General features: G+C 42.1%; 2 long non-coding RNA genes across 3 annotated transcripts in view; one reads left to right on the forward strand and one right to left on the reverse strand.

The window, feature by feature from the left end:
• Positions 1 to 156: 156 nt before the first annotated feature.
• Positions 157 to 17,927, reverse strand: part of LOC139793535 (uncharacterized) — a 48,941-nt gene continuing 31,170 nt past the window's right edge. Inside the window, exons 3-6 of one of the 2 annotated variants that reach the window (XR_011724640.1) lie at positions 10,343 to 10,659; positions 2,769 to 2,926; positions 1,863 to 1,956; positions 157 to 1,178 (exon numbers count right to left, since the gene is read on the reverse strand). This is a non-coding gene — a long non-coding RNA (uncharacterized lncRNA). The remainder of the gene's footprint in view (positions 1,179 to 1,862; positions 1,957 to 2,768; positions 2,927 to 10,342; positions 10,660 to 17,927) is intronic. The other variant, XR_011724639.1, reaches the window with a different exon arrangement.
• Positions 1,075 to 4,226, forward strand: LOC139793536 (uncharacterized). Its single transcript, XR_011724641.1, has 2 exons — positions 1,075 to 1,972; positions 3,980 to 4,226. It is a non-coding gene; the product is annotated as an uncharacterized lncRNA (long non-coding RNA).

Raw genomic sequence — 17,927 nt, forward strand, 5'->3', positions numbered from 1 at the left:
AAGGAGAAACTGCATCTCGCTGGTTATGACAAGTACCTTTCTGAACCACTGTAACTGCAGTGTGCTCAGTCACAATCTAGAGAGATTTTATCAAAACTGTTCATGTGGAATATTTTTCTGTCAGAAGGTGCTAGGTAATGAAAAATGGAGACATGATGATTTTGACAAACTTTATATTCATTCATTGGAAAAAAAAAGCAGACATTGCAAACAGAAACGTATTTCTTCTTTTCAGTATTTTTCAAAGTCTACTTTGTTAAATTTCCATGGTGCATATAATTTAGAATAATTATTGGTTTTATTTAATTTAATTTTTTTGTCTCTTTAGAGCATGGCTCAGATAAAAATCAAGCAAGAGCATATACTCTAAAACCGTTAAAATATGATGACTGAAACTTTCTTTTGCATTGAAGGAAATTTCAGACTTAATTTCATTCTGCCTTTTAGTGACTTTTAATGATAGAATTTTCTGCAGGATAACAATTCAGTTTCAACCAGCTGTAGAGTGAGAGTTAACATTTTTCCTTAAAGACCTGAATCCAAATGATTGTTTAAAGTGTGAGTAAAAAGTAGTTTGGTGATGTTGTGGTATCACAGTGTTACCATCTGTCACATTACTTCTGGGATCTGCTTGACTGATTCCTAGCAAGTCACTTCCTGCAAGCATTATTTGCAAAACTTTATTATGGACAAAGACTATTTCTGTGTTTGTGAGCCATCATTACTGGGAAGGTTTCATTACCCAATGATGACACTCTGTAAAATATCCTGGTGCATGGGCAAATGCCAGCACCACTTCTTGATGGTGGGATTGCTGAATGCATCTTAGTCAGCAACCCCCAACAGATGTCAGCCTTAAAATCTGTGAACAGTGCAGTAGTGGCCCCTGTTCTGACATCCTTCAACATGTTGGGTGCTCTGCTGAAGAGAAGCCTATCCCTCTGAAACCACAAAGCAGCTGATGGTTAAGAATTTCTCCAGCAACAAGAGGGCAGGCTGAGCAATGACTTGGTCACTTTGCCTGGCTTGGGTTGTTCCTGCTGCACCAAAGCACAAAGTGCAGCTGCTGTGATCCAGGACACAAATCCGTGAGGGTCAGGAGTCCACAGCCTGCTCTCCAGTCTGCCAGCAGACTTGCCTTATGACCAGAACATGTCCATTCACATTCCTGAGCCTTGCTTTCTCCTGTAAAAAGGAAATCCCAATTTTTGCAAACATTTTGAGTGGTTTTCCACCAAGCACTAGTGTGAAATGTCATTGCAATCAGGACAAATACGTGCTCTGTCAATGTGCTGTAAACCGTTTAACTCTGGTGCTTATTTAGGTCCTGATCTTACAAAGATTTAAGCCCACTTATGCATGTGAGTAGCCTCGTGGAAGACTAGATTACACATGCACTTAAGTGTTATCAGATTGAAGTCATAGAACAACAATCACAAAAGGTACTTAATCACCTTTAAATTACAGTGTTCCTAATTTAGCTAATGTTATTCCCCAAGGAAAAATTTCCTCATCTAGCATACAATCAAGACAGAATCAAGGGCTGTTCCTTCAAGTGGTTGACAGTTCAAACAAAGATATGATTTAAAAAAAAAATAGGTTGCTAAAGGCTGAATTATTTAATTGAATTATCTCTTTAAGAAATTGATGCAAATTAATGTTATAATACTCTATTATATTGGTACAGAATTGTTCATCCTCAAGCCGTCATAAAATATACTAATAAACTTGAAAAACAAATTACACTTCTTTTATGAAACCAGCATTCTGTCCCTGGCTTTCTAATAATGACATATTCTGAAGGATGATGGTGTTTTCCTCTTTATAGACTGAGAAAGAGAGACCAAGATCTTCCAAGCGACGGGGTCCCTGTCGTGATTTCCTTCAGCCCTCAAGGTGTTCAGCAGACACAATTCTGCTCTGTCCATAAAAGCAGATGAGCTCACTTTATGATGCCTAATGGGATGGAAAGGTAAGAGAGCAAGCAACACAACCAGAAAGATGGCAAAAAAAATTGATCAGAAATTGAGTTAACAAAATCCATGTGAGCCAGCTGTCCCAACACCATTACAAATATTAAACAGTGACCCCTCCGTATCACTAGTGAATAATCTCTATTATGTCTAAAGAGGTTAAATTATTCACTTGGTTGTACATGCAGGTGGGGACCTGGTGAAGAAGAATTCACTTTTTTTTCAGGAGCAGCTGTTTACTGTCTCTGGTTTCAGAACATGAGAAATAACAGTGTTGTGTTTCCCCAGCTTTATTCACGTTATTTTTGTGTTCTGGATTGTTTTTAAATTACCAAGCAGCATTGCTGTAGTGGGGGTACCTCTGCAATTGTTTCTGCTTGCTGGCAAAGTAACAGCTGCTATTGCTTTACCAGGATTAATTTCCATATAACAGTTCTGTCTAAAGCCTCCATACAGGCAACAACTCTGCAGAAAAATAGCAATGAGCTCTTATTTTCAGCTGTAAGCTTTCCTCAAAAGAGAAAAACCACACATTTTCAGAGAAGCCCAGCATGGGATGTCATTCATTCAGAACACACAGAGGACAAGATGATTATTTTTAAAGGACTAATTTATTCTTACACTTGCTACAACCACCCCACCCTGTCTCTGGCACAAACAATTGGGAAAAAAGTCCTTTCCACAGCTATCTCTGTGCACAAGGCATAGAAGTGTAGAATCATGGCTTGCATGTTAACAAGGGCCACAGACATGCCATATTTTCCAGTAGTGGGAATTTGAAATTTTCTTGCTCACATTTGCCATTTGAGGCTGGTAGGTTCAGAAAAGGCACACAGGTCTATCACGTCCTTCCAAGCAATGCTCCTGTCATCACTCTTAAAACTCTTGCATGAAGAGACTCAATAAATGGCCAATGGGGCTCCTGTGGCTGGGGTTCTCTGGGCACTTTTGTCCTGTACAAGTGCACAGTAGCAATGACTGTAAGCTTTGTAGCTTGATCCTCAGGCCTCCTTCCTAAGCCATCCCATGTCACCAGCACTCAGGTAATGCAGGGACCTGATTTGGCTGAAAACTAAGCCTACAAGGAAAGATTTTTTTAGCCCAGAAGAGGACCCTGCTTTTTTTGTTTTTCAAAAAGAGGGGGAAACCTGTATAACCATTTCTATACTCATTCCCCCTTAAATACCTTCTGCTCATCTACGTCCAGTACATGTTTAAATATCCAGAACTGCTAAGCTGAACCCTCTTTCAAACTGGCTTCATTACTTTATTTTTGTGGTGTGGACACATTCACTCCACAAAAGTGGGCCTCTCTTTCACATTTTAAAGCTGTTTAGTTGATGCACCTTGAAGTCACACCCTAAGTCAATCTGGATAAAATTTCCTGAGTGCACCTGTGCAGACAAGCAGTAGTGAAGAAAAAAAAAAAAGTTCATACTTGCACACATGCTTAAACACTCTAAAGAAGTAAAGCCTAAAATAGGTGTCACTTTTGCAAATAGTTCATCTTCTCTTCTTTAAAGCAACATCAACCTTGACCTCAGTGTAATTACACATACATATCAAAGTTGCCTGTTGAGCTTTATCTCCAGCACAAACATTAGTCTAAGATTTTGGCACCATTTTCCCCTTTAGATATGATATCAAATAAAGCTGAGTTCTTCTGTACTTCCCATTAAGCAACAATTTTTAGTAGGTCACTATTGCTGAAACCTCTTGAGATATGTATTTATTGGTATGCACAGAACTCAGCGTGTTGAACTACCTCAGGACACAGTCATGTGAAACATAACTTTTTCCTACAAAAAGAAAACATTATTTTTTGCCAGTCCATAAATCCAGCTTTTAAAACAAGCATTACATTCACAAAGAAATGGTTTAGAAAAAAACCAAACAACTTTATTTCAATGGGCAGACTTCCAATTCTGTGTAAACGTGGAACAGTCGGACTTTTTTTTTTTTTTTCCTCTATCTCTTAAATTATGCTTTTTTTTTGAAATTCTGAGGAAAAGAACTTGGACATGAATCCTGGTTTCCAGACCTACACACCTGTCAGTAAGGAGAAATCGTTAGGTAGAGGCTTCTGCTATGAGTCCAAGTTCTGCTGCAAACTCCATTGCCTGAAAGCATTTTGGGGAGATCAGATCATGCTGGGAGACTGCTAGTGTACAATTTCTTCAAAAAAAACCCCGGAAGAATCAGAAACAAGAGGAGCCCTTCCAATGAAGCAAAGAAGATGGACAAAAAGAAAAATCTAGTCTACTGATCCAAATAATATGGGCAGACCAGCACATACTGGAATTTGGGACCAAAACCAAACAGAACTGCCATGAGGACATACTGCAGGGAGGAACAAGCACAGCAATGAATGGTGCCATTGTGTGACTATTTTAATTAATTTTTGTAATGAAGCCAAAGTTCTAATTTACCACATCCCAAAAGTAAATAGAAAAGGTTATGACCTTAATTTCAGAGGTGGGGAAGGAAAACCAAATTGCTAGGTAGTGAACTGTCACTCTTTATTGCAGCTGGGTAGATCCACTCAGTGTGTTACTATGAATAATCCAGATTCAGCAGTCCACATAGTGGGTAATGACAGCTTAGTTCTCCCTCCCCTTCGTCTTCTTTCCAAGTCCTTGATTAGTGACATTTTGCTCCGGTTTTGTCATGTGGATTACAATACTCCCAACTCCACCAGACTGAGTAAACCTGTTTGAGTAAATGTAGTAGGTTTTTGGTTTTGTTGTTTTGTTGGTTTTGGTTTTATTGGGGTTTTTATTGTCTTCTCAGTACACAAATGTGTGCAGCTTTAGAAGATGCAAAACATACAGAGACTGCAGGGGGTCTTTCCTGGCTTCCTACTCGAGTGCATATATGTACAGGATAGATATACATATACAGGAATTAAAGATGGAAAGACAGTTTTTAATGTGTCTGCAAGCTGAAATGGTGCAAAAGCCACATCTGTTTCTAACCACAGCCACTAAATAAATACAATTAAATGTGCATTATAATGCTGCTCAAAACATGCCTCTATTTGCACTCAGCCATCCCTGCACTTAACTTACGGGGTCATTTCTTTGGGCCAGGGGAAAGATGCATGCACAGATCTAAGACTGGTGTGAACTCATTATGTCTTATCAAATGCTGTATCTTTATATGGGTCTGCATAAAAATACAACATCGTGCACTAGCCAAATTACATATTTTCTACTTATATTTCTACTCCAGATATTTTTGCCCTATAATGACATTTGAAGAGGAAGCTATCCAGCACCAGAACATGGAGGATTTAAGCAGAAATGTTCATAATAAAAAATGCTGTTCTAGCAAGTTTTGCCATAGCAGAAACAAACAAGTGATCTGCATTAGGCTGAATAGTTCAGACAAAGCATGCTGGTATTAGGATATTATTAGATTAACACCTATAGTGTGAGAGCTATAATACATAAAGAAAAATACAAGTAACAGATAGTTATTGGTCTAGCTAAGTTAATAGCCTCCATCCTTTCTCAACATATGCTGAGCTGCCTTTTTTCTAGAAACATGAGCATTTCTTCTGGCATTGTCCTTTTCTCAGTATTCCAACTCATAATCCTGAATCACAGGTCACTTTATCTACAATATGCCTCCAAATCCTCAGTGGCAAGGCCAGTTAGGTAACTGGATATCATCACAGTTTAATGGTTTATGTCCCGAGCAAAAAATTAGATATATTTTTCTGCCAGGAATCAAGATTATCAGGAAAAATTCACCTGGTGCTTTCAACACCTGAGAATAAACCTCATGAATTGTTTTCTGAACTTTTTCCAGTACAGAGAAATAAAAAATCTTCCCTTTTCTGTGTCTATCAACTCAGGAGTGCACTATTTTTTTTTTGAAGGACGTGTTTTAACAAAGCACAAATTAGTACAAATTCTGATGGCCTGTTCTACCCAACAGGATGATCTAATGGTGTCTTTTGACTTTGAAGGCTATGGCTTCATGAATCAACCTCTGAAGGAAATTCAGGGCCTAGCACAAATCTTGAGAGACGGCTGCCAGTCTTACTGATGATCAGGGATGATAGGCAGGGAAAGCACTGATCCTTTCATGCTCTTGTCCCAGTGGGCTGACGAATAGCAGGAGGGGAGAAGGTTTCTTTCCATGATATATGATCTGTGCATGGCCAGTAAGCAGTGTGCTAGTCTCCAAAGCTATTTTTCTTTTGAGGACACTTAGGTTGTTGGCAGAGGTAATATCTTTCATTATGCCAAGTAGTAGTATATTTGGAAAAAGTAGACAAGTGTTTGCATGCACAAGCCTTTCCTAAAACCTGTGTGAAATGCAACAGACTTCAAAGCTAGGTGAAGTCCTTTAAAATATAGTATTTTTTTCTGGGCAACATTTGGTATTGCTCTCATGTGTGAGAAAGCGAAGCATCCTTTTAAAGATGAGAGCTTCCACATCAGTTTTGATTTTAGGGCTGCAGATACTCTCCCTGGATATCTGGGTTCTTGGTTGACATCCACATCTTTTGTCCTTTTATATCCACATCCCATGGCAACACTGATTGCCCAGCCCATGCTCTGCCAAGCAGGGATGGGTGAGCAGGGCTGAGGGGTGTTCCCGCTGACAGAGGCTGCAGCACAGGGGCTCCTCCCGCCAACGCCACACGAAGGGGGGAGCAGATTTTACGCCCATCACTTGCAAAAGGAGCATTTGGCTCCACAGCCAAGGCTGGCCTAGGGCTCTGTAGATCTCAGTCATCTGCAAAGAATTGCTGCACACTGACCTAGATACTCGATCGTCAGCTCTGCTGCAGCACTGGCTCTGTGACGAGGCTGCCATCTCCCTGGTCTCTGCTCTGCCCTATATCCTACCTTGGATATTAAAAAAAAAAAAATCAAAACAGAAGAGGGACGAAGTAATGTTAATCAGAATAGCAATTTCCTCTGATGATTTTTCCAGAAAACAGAGTTTCCCAGGGAAATCTGTTGCCTTAATCTTCCCCTACTCCTCCTCTTCCCTGCCATCTCATTATGTTGCTATATATCAAATATCCTGCCATTTTTCAAGCATGTGCTGTCCTCAAGAGAAGAGAAACGTGCCACCTGCATTCCCTCCTTTCCTTACATCTACACGCTGTGCTCCAGAGCACTTCAACAGAGAATGGGGAGGGCACTTTATAAGATAGAAAGGGGGGAGCAGAGCCAGGGTAAGTCTGAACCTTTGAGGGCAGCCATCTGAGATGTCTGCATCACGTTCAGTGGGGCTCGTGAAGTACAGATGGTGATATGGAGGTGTCTTTGTAGCTGCTGATTTGTACTAGACAGGAAATGTAAAAAAAAAAGCCAACCCCCAAATCCTTAGTTGCCTCTAAAGATTCACAAAAATCAAATTAGATTGTCAAATCTAATTTTTCTTCTAAAAAATTGAAAACCACAAAGGTACGTTGGGAATTACCAGTGAAGGGGAATGTTTATTTTCACAGTCTTGCTGTAGAGGTCTATAGGGGAAACACCAGCAGAACCCCCTGAAGGCAAACTCTATCCTCTTGTTTTCTTCATGTGACAGCATTAGGCATGAGAAGGCACAGCACCCTGCAGCACAGTGATGTGCAGGACTGTGCTGCCTTGCCTTCCGTGGTAGCTCAAGGAGAAAAGCTGCCTGGAGCCGGAGAGCCCATGGCTGATGCACTACAGACTGCTCTGAATTAAATCCCTGCCCTCTTTTCTGCTCTGAACCAGACAGAGCCATGGGCTTGATGCTTTGCTCCTCCCTGTCACTTTTGTGCATCCTGAAGTGAATCATTTGGACCAAAATGGTCAGACCCCATCCCTTGGCTGCCTATCTCCATTCCAAGGCTACTGCAGCCTCGGGGGGACCAGCCACCCCTATGTGCTGCACCAGAGCTATGGAGGCATCACTCTGGTGGGATGGAGGATGAGTTTTTGGCTGAGTTTGGTGGGACAGAGCAAACAATCCTACCAGGTGTTCAGTCACATATGACAGGAGGAGAGCACATTACTGGTAGGTTTTCTTGCAGATTGTTCAGATAAATCAGAAGAAGATACTGTGAGGCAGAGCAATAAAACTCATAATTCACTCATCAGGATTTTCAGGGCATGGTGAATAATGCAGAGGCAAGGGCAACAATGTGACTTTATTCCAAAATTTCTGAAAATACAGCACTGGAGCCTGATAATTTCTTAGAATTAAAAAAATCCTGTCATGATCAGTGTCTTGAGAGAAGTGGGGAATACCTTGAATTCAGGAGACATCTTTTCTTAAAGAAGGAGGAAGCAAAAAGGAGGTGAGGTCTGACAGCCTTTCTCTGAGCTCTTTGGCTGATGCTTTTCTTCTTGAGGTAATAAATCTAACAGTGTTTTCAGATGTGATCTTCCTGACAGAGTGACTGCAACAAGGGATGGTCTGGGAAGACAACTCAATTTTTACTTCATGTCACTTCTTTTTCCTCCCTCACTAACCTCTGATTAAAAGGGACCTTACCTTTACCTTCTCATTCACAGTCTTGCCAGGGCTGAACTCTCAATCCTATGGTGAAGTCTGAGTGATGAAGCTGGGTGGAAGAAGGGAGCCATGGGGGGGAATCTGGGTGGCAGCTGGACTGCAGCAGAGATCCCCGAGGAACAACTGTGTGCAAGATGGTTTCCAGCTCCCTGAAGACTTCAGGGCATTTCTGTGGTTAGGAACAGGCCTGGACTTCATCTGTAGACAACCAGCAGCCCTAAAAGCCTTGTGGATTTTTGCTAAGATTGTCAGGTGACAGAAGACACAAAGCCCCTCTCCTCTGGGGGAAAGTGTTGCCCTCTCTGTACCACACAGCTGCATTTCAGCTGAGCAGAACCTGACTGAGCTGGAACTTGCCCTGGGACAAGCCAGCAGAATCTTCTGTTCCCATTTTTCCCACAAAGGGCTTCTGAAACTGAGAAGTTTCCCCACCACTCAGTGTACATTGCAAAGCCTCTCTTCCCCAGGCTGCAGGGTGGGCAGTGGGATGTGATCAGAGGTACAGGTCAGGAGGCTGTAGGATGTTTTAAGCAGCTGTGTATGATTTGAGAGTATAGACTGTATTTGGGATGTTGTTTTGGTTTGTTGGTTTTTTTTTGTTGTTGTTGGTTGGTTGGTTTTTTGTTTTGTTTTTTGTTTGTTTTTGTGGGAGAGCCTGTTATTAGGGAATCTCACTGAAAAATGTTTATGTTTTGGATACAAAATACACTGCAGTGCACTGCAGTGGCACCAGGGATTAGAAATAAGTTAATGAGAGAAGCCAGTGAGCTGGTTTATCTGTCACCTGCCAAGAGTTTAGCTTTCAGTTGAATTCAGCAACTTTGCTCTTCAAGGTACTGAGCTTTCCAAGTAATAAAGTAAATGCAAAGATGGCAAGCAGTACATTTAAAATATTTATCAGGGCTAGAGCCATTCCCGCATTTCTATTTATGAATTTACTTAAATGCAGCTAGATGAAGCAATTTTACAAGGAGCATAATATTATTGCCCTGAATTAATCATGCATTGATTGCCAATGCCATCTGAGATAGTGGTACCAAAGTATAAATAGGAAATATGCTTCCAGATTTTGTTATTTTTCTCCCACTGTGATCACTCACTGGGCTTGCTTTCCTTCTGCATCCCATCCCTCCATCCCAGGCAAGAAGCTGAGCATGCCAAGGAGCAGTGGTGGTTCACAGTGCATCTGTGCCATCCTCTTGTATGAAATCTGGTTGTCCTCCTCCCACATGAACCTTGCACAGAGGGCATGTTACATGCATGGCTGCTCCAGCATAAGGTCTTTGAAACTCTACATCAGCTTGTCTCTCTGATATCTCAATGAAATGGAGATTTTGGGGCATTAGTTTTTCAAGATGTGGGTGGTTATTCATATTGCTGCAGTTTATGCAGAGACTGAACCTTGTTCTGCCAGGTTGCTATTTTATTTCTTCAGGATACAGTGTACTTTCTACAGATACTAGCAGCAAGTTTCCCCCTTATATTGCTGGGAGGAGGAATTGGCTATTGTGATATAGCACATTGTATGTGAAAACAGATAGTAAGGATTTTGTAGATATGGCACTGCACTGATTTAATTTAATGTAATTTTTATGCCTTTATGCAGGGCAAGACCCTCCCAGCTAGACTTACTCCTTGAAACTAAAGCAGACTTTTGTCAAACCATTTTTGCAATGTTTGAAATAGAGAAGGAAAAAAGAAAGAGGTATGATTTTTATGCTGGGGTCTCCTGCATTTCACAAGTCATAGGGAAATTTTGTCTGGAGAGACACTGAGGCTTTTATCTCCACCCCAGAGCTGGGAGGCAGGAGCAGGTGTCTCTCAGACTGCCAAACTCTGCTGAAGCCTGCACTCACCTCTGAGGGGAAAGCTCAGCAGGCATTTCTGTGGTTCACAAATTGTTGCCAGCTGTCAAAGTGAAATGATTCAGCAGTGAGTCTCCTGGGCTGTGTTCTGGCCAAAATTCAATCGGATTACAAACCAATTGCTCCAGCCTGTCCCAAAAGGAGGAAACCACTATCAGCTGGCTGGTGGGGTCTGGTCTGTTACAGATGCTGCTGTTCCTTGCCTGATGCAGTGGGTGTGCAGTAGCATGCTGGGACCAGTGGCTGTCCTTGTAGGTCTTACTAATACAGACCTCCCTCCTTCCCCTATCTGTAGGAATGATGATTTCCTGAAAAAAATACAATTAAAAGAAAAATAGGAGGAGGAGATGACTGAAGGGTGCACTGCTGCAAACAGCTTTTCTACAAGCAGTGACCTCTTGGCAAAACATCTCCTGAAACTCCAGATGCCACATTCTCCCAGAGCACAACCACTCACATGTAACTGAAATAGCAAACATCTTTCACAAAAATAAGAAAATTGCTTTTGTTTCACATGGTTTGGCTGTAGATAGCCTGTCTGCAGATTGCCCTTGAAGTCAAATCAAAGAAACCTGCCCAAGTCTCTAAGTAGCCAGACTATCTAGTGATAGTTTGTAATCAAAAATATTTGGGGAAAGGGAAAGAAGTTTTCTGTTTGGGGACTAAATCAGGCTCCGATTATTTGTGAATAAAGGCAAGACATTCGTGAGAAATAGAGTGTCATAGATAAACATATCTCTCATGTTTCTTCCCTCTCCCTTTTTAACACTGACTGCCTACAGCAGGCTGAAGGACTTGGTGAACACACCTTGCTTGAATGTCTCACCTGAGTCCCGCTTTAAGCCCACTTGTAAGCTGGACCTTCAGCAGGACTCACTTGGAAGAAGTACTCATCATCTTCATTACACTTGTGGGTGCAAAGCAGTGAAGAGAGCACATGTCAATCTCTTCAACATTTTAAGTCTGATCCTATGGACTACAAAGTGCCAGTGGTGGAACATTACCAGGCTGAGGCAGTGGGGTGCCCCTGGGCTCCTTTGCACTGAAGGGACACTGTAAGAGTAAAGGGAAGAGAAGTACATGGATATGTGGATGCCTGAGGGTATAATAAGAAGCTTGGCCCCGCAGTAGGGATGGGGGAGGAAGGCTTTGATTCCTCTCTCTTCCATGCACCTTTACTTCCCTATCTTTTCCTGTCTATTTGTAGTCCGATGGAGAAAATGTTGCTACTAAAGCAAAGCTCCAGGGAACTAAAATATATGTAGGGATTTTTTAGAGGACAACTTGGCTCCAGCCAACAGCAGTTTTGGAATCAGCTTAATGGTGGATGAATTTCACCTTGCTGTAACACTGTCTTAAAACTTTTCCAAGACCCTACAAAACACTGCCTGCTTGGTGCTGACCTTTGTGTCACAACTGTATCAAGCCTGGTACCATCCTGTGAAATTCACCATTCTTTTGTGATAAATCACATCCTTCTCCCAAGAGGTAACAACAAATAAATACACATAATTAATCCTGAGGATGGGATCAACAGTTTCATATATCACTGGACAGCATGACCAGACTTTCGTAGTTTCAGTGGGAAACTGCTGGAAACTGTATGTTTCTGTAGAGGTTTTTTATTTGATGGACAGCTGGAATATTTCAGTGATCCAGATTTAGTTATTTTTGGTGTCCCTTTCCATAGGGAATTGGCAACCTATTTAAATCCAGAGGACCATGACTAGATTTTCAAGTTTTGCACTGCTGGATTTGTGCAGTGTATATTTTGGAAACATCTGCTCTGAAGAGCAGAAAGAGCAATGCCACAGCCCACATCAGTGGAAAGCTCCTGTGATTATTTTTTTTCCTCTCCCATTTTCAGTGGAGGCTGTGCTCTATTTTCTATATATTTTATTGCCAGTGTGGAATGCTTTAAAAATGCCATTAAGGAATGTGTTACCCAGTGGGATCTACACTGCATTTCACTCTCTATACTCTTTCTAACAGCAGCCAAGCCTTGAATGTATGATATCATTTTGATGACTGAAAAATCACAAACATTTTCTGTTTAGTAAGCATGACCCTGAGGCAATTGACAACAAGCTTCTAATGCAATGTGTGGAGCCCACATTCTTTTAAGTACAGAGTGATTCTGACATGATTGGCCTGATTTTCCAAGGTACTCAAACATCTGAGCATCCAAAGCTGATAATCTTTAGCTTCTCCAGTATAAGACACTGGAGGTAGAAAAGTGTGATCCAAAGAATGAGCCACCCAAATTGGTGAAGCCCAATGACTTGATCTTTTTCCTTCTCTCCACTTTCTTTTCCCACTCCTGGGGAGAAGTAAGTCAGATCTTTTCACTTGCACTAACTTTCAAAAGCACTTCTGGGGCCATTGCTTCACCAGCCTTGAAGGGACATGGGGCTGGGGAGCACATGGGCAGTGAGAAGCACTTTTCAGTGAGGAATCTGCTCCCATGGCAACCCTGGGCAGGCAGGAACCAGATTGTGGGTGCAGTCACCTTGGCTCAGCCTGATGAAACAGCTGCTGATCCTCATGCATCACCTGCCTCTACTGTCAGCTCTCACATATGCCCACAGAGCACCATCCTCTCAGCAGCCAGGCACCAGGAGTGGATCTCTCCAAAGTGATCCTTTCCCAGCCAGACACAAAGGATCCCTTGCCATACGTCTGCTTGTCTGGCTCCTGTCTATGTCTTCCTTCAGATCAGTGCTTTGGGAAGCCCCTGGCATAAGATGGGACTGTAGACTTTTATACATAATATAAATTTATACTCCAAGATGATGTGAGATTTCTCTCTGTGCTGCTTTGTCACTCCCAAAACCTGCCTCAGGCTGGGCTGGCAGTGTCTTTTGGGATAAGATAGCAGTGGGTCTGGGGACAGGCTGCACAGCAGCAGGATGCTCATTCCTAGAGACATTCCCACCTCCACCAACCACTCACTGTGTGAGGCTGTAATGTCAGGTAATTTCACTGTTCTCAGTATTTACAGACTAAAAAAGCAATTCTGACCTACTGAGATTAAAATAGCTTAAGACCCTGGGCAGTGTCTTATTAACCAATCACTGCCAGGAAAGGAAGAGAAAAATAAGGTGGAAAAAAACCTCTTTCGCTTGCCTTGTTCTGTCTGTAAAAATGACATTTGATAAAAATGTCACTTGAGCATGTTGAAGTCAGTGGTTCCACTACCATCTAATTTCCATAACCCCCACCTGCCTCCCTGGATATCTCACTCAGCACAAGCAAAACACTTGGTAATCCCACTCCAGTGCAATGCACTGGGAACCCTATCAGGGAGCTGTTGTTAAGAGCAAATTTAATTAGCAATATTGGTGAAAAACAGAGGAGGTGGATGATAAACCAGGGGCTACTACAGAGCATGTCTTGCAGAAGTCCTAGAGCTACTTTGGTGTCTTCAGCAGGAGTCAGACTGCATGCAGACTCTGGACCATTTTGCAGACCTCAGTCCTCTACTCTTGTGAGCAGTCCTGGAGGAAGATGGATTTCAAGTCCCTTTCAGACAGTTTTTGGTCAGAGAAATGTGTGCATCTGAGAATCTGCAGATGATTAGAATTATTTTTGCTACCACAGTTTATTAAGAAATGTCCTTAATGTTACAGTTACTCAGTTCTTTTTTCTGTGAGTTATAATGTGAAAAGAAGCACTGCTTTGCAGTTAAAGGCTGGCTGGTGTCTACAAAATTCCCAATGAGAAGCACCAAAGCTGTGGCCTTAATAAGCTACAAACGTTTGTCAAATAGGTTTGAAAGGGTCTAAAGCCTAAAAACTGTCCTGCACCCCTGGAAGGAGCATTGGTGGGATGCTGGGCAAACTGCTTTGTTCCTTCCAGCTGCTGTCTTGCTCCAAGCAGATGATGTGCTCAGTTCAGTACCTGGAGTCTGTATAGTTGGCAAAGTAAGCAGAGCATTTCCAGATCCAAAAGGAGGATAGGCAACCATAACTGTGTCCTGCATAATTTCCAGCTGTTGTAGTGGATTTTACTACAGACTTGCTGATTTCTAACACAGCTACTCACTTCTCATGTGACACTGCTGCTGGGCCACACTGGCCCTTTATTTTAAAGATGGCAACTGGTGGTGTAACATTTTCTGCTTGGAGAAGCACAGGCCCTTGCCACCTGCATAAAGGAATTCCTCCAGCATAAGTCTATTTGCTTGTGCTTTTCCTCTGTGTACATAACCTAAAACTATTTTTATTTCTCTAGGCACAGACCTTTTATAGTTGTCTCTGCTTATTTTCAAAACTCTTGATATTTGGCATGTATCATATTGATCACTCATCTTGTGTTGCTTTTCTTCTCTTTTCCCCTCATTCCTTCCCTCCTCTCTTCAGTGGGTCCCAGCCCATAGTCTCTTCCCAACTAGGCACAGGCTGGTTTAGTCCTGCCTACCTCACTCTGATTTAACCCAGTCCCTTCCCCCCCACATTAATAAAACCTTCTCACAATAGTTAACCACAGTGCTGGTGGCTTAATTCCATCTCTTAAACATACAAACATATTTATAGCTCAAAGGGTTTGAAACAGATCATTAAGGGAATACATTTGTGAATGTAGAACAAAGATCTGATTCTGAGATTTTCTTGATTATGCAAATAATAATGTTTGACACCTGCTCTCCTCCCCCATAGAAAACTCCAAGCCTTTTACAGCTCTCAGTTCACTAAGCTACTCTCAGCCCAAGTGCAGCAGAGAAAGGAGCCATCCTTGAGGGTCTTAGACTGACACCACATTCAGGTCTGCTAATGTTATTTTTCTTTTAAATCCACTGACTTGCTCTTACTCTGGTCTGACCCCACTCACTCATACACACACACACACCCCACTTCAGAGGCTGGAGCATGAGTGAATTAGACCATCACAGATTTGAATTATATCAAAAATATAGCACTAGAGTGCTCAAAGGTGACATTCAATGGAGACCCCAAGCTCCTCTCTTTATTCTGAAGCCATTAAGCATTATCATTCATCTATAAAAGACAGCACAGTTACACACTGATGCAGAGAGATTTTTTTTCCCTGTTTCTTCCTTTACTATTAATGTAATGTGACCATCAGAGTGCAGGGCCCAGGAGCTCCATCCTAGCTCTCCTCTACAGTGACAACCCGAATACATTTTTTGTGCAAATTATTTTTTGTTGTTTACCTTTGGGTCAGATGAAAAACAGCGAAGTTGCAGTTCATGTTCAAAAACCAATGCTAAGTTGGAAAGTTCATTCATTACTCCTGGAAATGTACTTCACAACCAGAATTTATCTTCCGGATCGTGTCTCCTGCCAGAGAAATTGGGACTCAGTTAAAAATGACAAAACAAACCAAAAAGGACTCAAGCTGAGAACGTAGGCCCCTTAGCCACCTGAGCTTATAATGACTTCTTTATCCCCAAATTCAGATTTTTTCCATTTCCCTGTCACCCTATGTACCACCTTGCTGTTGGTCGCAAAAGCTCAGCTGTGATGTGCATCAGTTTGCAGTTTCTCTCTGTGCAGTCAGGCCAGTGTCACAGGGATAATCATGATAACTTAACCAATGAAAGCCAATCCCCCTGCACCTGATACAGCCTGACAGCTGGTGAGAGGACAGCAAGGCCAGATATTTCAGACAATACGCAGGTCATTTTATAACCATTTTTCACAAGATTTATTCTTCCAACTTCAAGCCCACATTCTCCCAAAAAGTGTATTTTGGTAGAAGAGCCAATTTGCTCTGAAAAGTTTCTTCTTGCCCTGAATCATCCTGTTCACTGAATCTTTACTGTGGGCCTTGACAAGTATCTCAAAGTACATTTTATTTCCCCAAGCAGTCACTGAGCTGTAGATCAGAAGCTTCATTGTGAAGAGAGCTGGCCATACTTGGGCAGCACTGTGAGCTCAGGACTCATTTATTACATACATGTCCTCCCCTTGGAACCAGATCAAGCCTAGAAGACACACTTAATTGAGATTTCCCCAAGAAAATATGGCAAAAAAATTGCTTTATTTATGAAGCATGTCTTAATCCAAGTCAAGCCCCAGCTCTGACAACTCAAGTGGATCTTGCTGTCTTAGACACCTTCTGGGTGGGGGAGTATATCATAGTGATAAAATGGGCACACAGGGATTTTAGGTATTAAGTGGGTGAATGGAGGCTAGAGGAGACTAGAATCACAGTTCTTTAGGGCATCATGATTTATGACTTGGGAATGAGACCAGAAATGTCTCTTTACACACTAAGTGCATGTCTAAACCTCATTAGATTCCACAAAGGTTTTCTTCTATTTGTGTGCAGAGCTTGACCTGGTTGGTCTTCTCACAGCTCATTTGAAAGCCCTCTTATCCTTCTGCTCCTTCAGGCTATTTGTGCAGGGCACAGTCACTTTGAAACTGTGATGGACTTGGCAGAAATACTCACTGAGATTTTTAAAATAATTAGATTCTTCCTTGTGTTCACTGGCCTGTGTTTACACATCTTTGCCTACAGCATGTAGGAAAACACCACGTTTTCTTCACCTTAAAATCAGGTGAAGGGAATATGCCTTCCCTTAGGACTGAGTATTCGGAGGGTTGTGATGTCCTCCTGTCTCTTTATCTTTGGCCCAGCTACAGCTCCTTTACACCTGAACAGAGATTCTATGGACCATGGACCAGTTGGCTCTGTGGGGGCACCAGCTGCTCTTTAGGGCATAAAAATACTGTAGCTCAGAAGAGGGCCAAGTTGCTGCTGAACCACAGCTGTGGGTGCCAACTCACTGGTCTGTTGGCTACTCCTTTGGCTACACCTGTGGTAGTGAACTGGTGCCAGTACCCACCCTGTGGTCCTGTGCCCAGCTGGCATAGTCTGGCCATGTTGCTACTTTTAGCTTGTCTTTGCTTCCAAAACAAGTTTGCAAACTCCCTACTATTAGTATTCCTTGGTCCAGGCTAGCTCCTGAGCCTTTGTTTAGGAGAGTGCTGCTCACCCCAGGCCATAATTATTCCTAATACCACTCCAGCAGCTTAGCAGTGTTGATGTTCCAGTGTCTGAGCTTGGTCTCCAGCACTGTTCCTGCCAATCTGCTTTGTGGTTTAACTATATCTTATTTCCAAAGATGAAGGATTTTTTTCCCTGCTCAGTTGGTGCTAATTTCTGTGAATCCCTTCATTGTCTCCCAGTTTTCAGTGCATGTGTCCCCTTGGCAGATAAACCATGACACTATGTGGGTGTCTTCACTACAATTAAAACGTAACAGCAGTCCTGTAGAGATACAACAGAAATCTCTGGTTTAAAGTAATCATAAATCAGAGTTCAGCACTTAGCTTACTCATTCACAGCAAGATAAACTAACCCTGGCCAAATCCCAGGCTGAAGACACCCAGCTGGTATTTCTGCAGGTTAGACATGTCCTATGCTTCCAGGCTTTGCAAGGTTTGAAGAGCCAGGAGGATCAGGTCCTAACTGTCTCACTAAAGGTCATGGGGAAAGTCTGAACATGATGTGGAAACAGCTCTTCCACATCACAAGCTAGCACAGCAGCCCCCAGAGCATGTTTTTCTCAAATTTAATAGGTGATGGAGCCTTTACATCTTTTAAA

Source organism: Heliangelus exortis, chromosome 2 (genome assembly GCF_036169615.1).
Source record: "Heliangelus exortis chromosome 2, bHelExo1.hap1, whole genome shotgun sequence".
Classification (NCBI taxonomy): Eukaryota; Metazoa; Chordata; class Aves; order Apodiformes; family Trochilidae; genus Heliangelus; species Heliangelus exortis.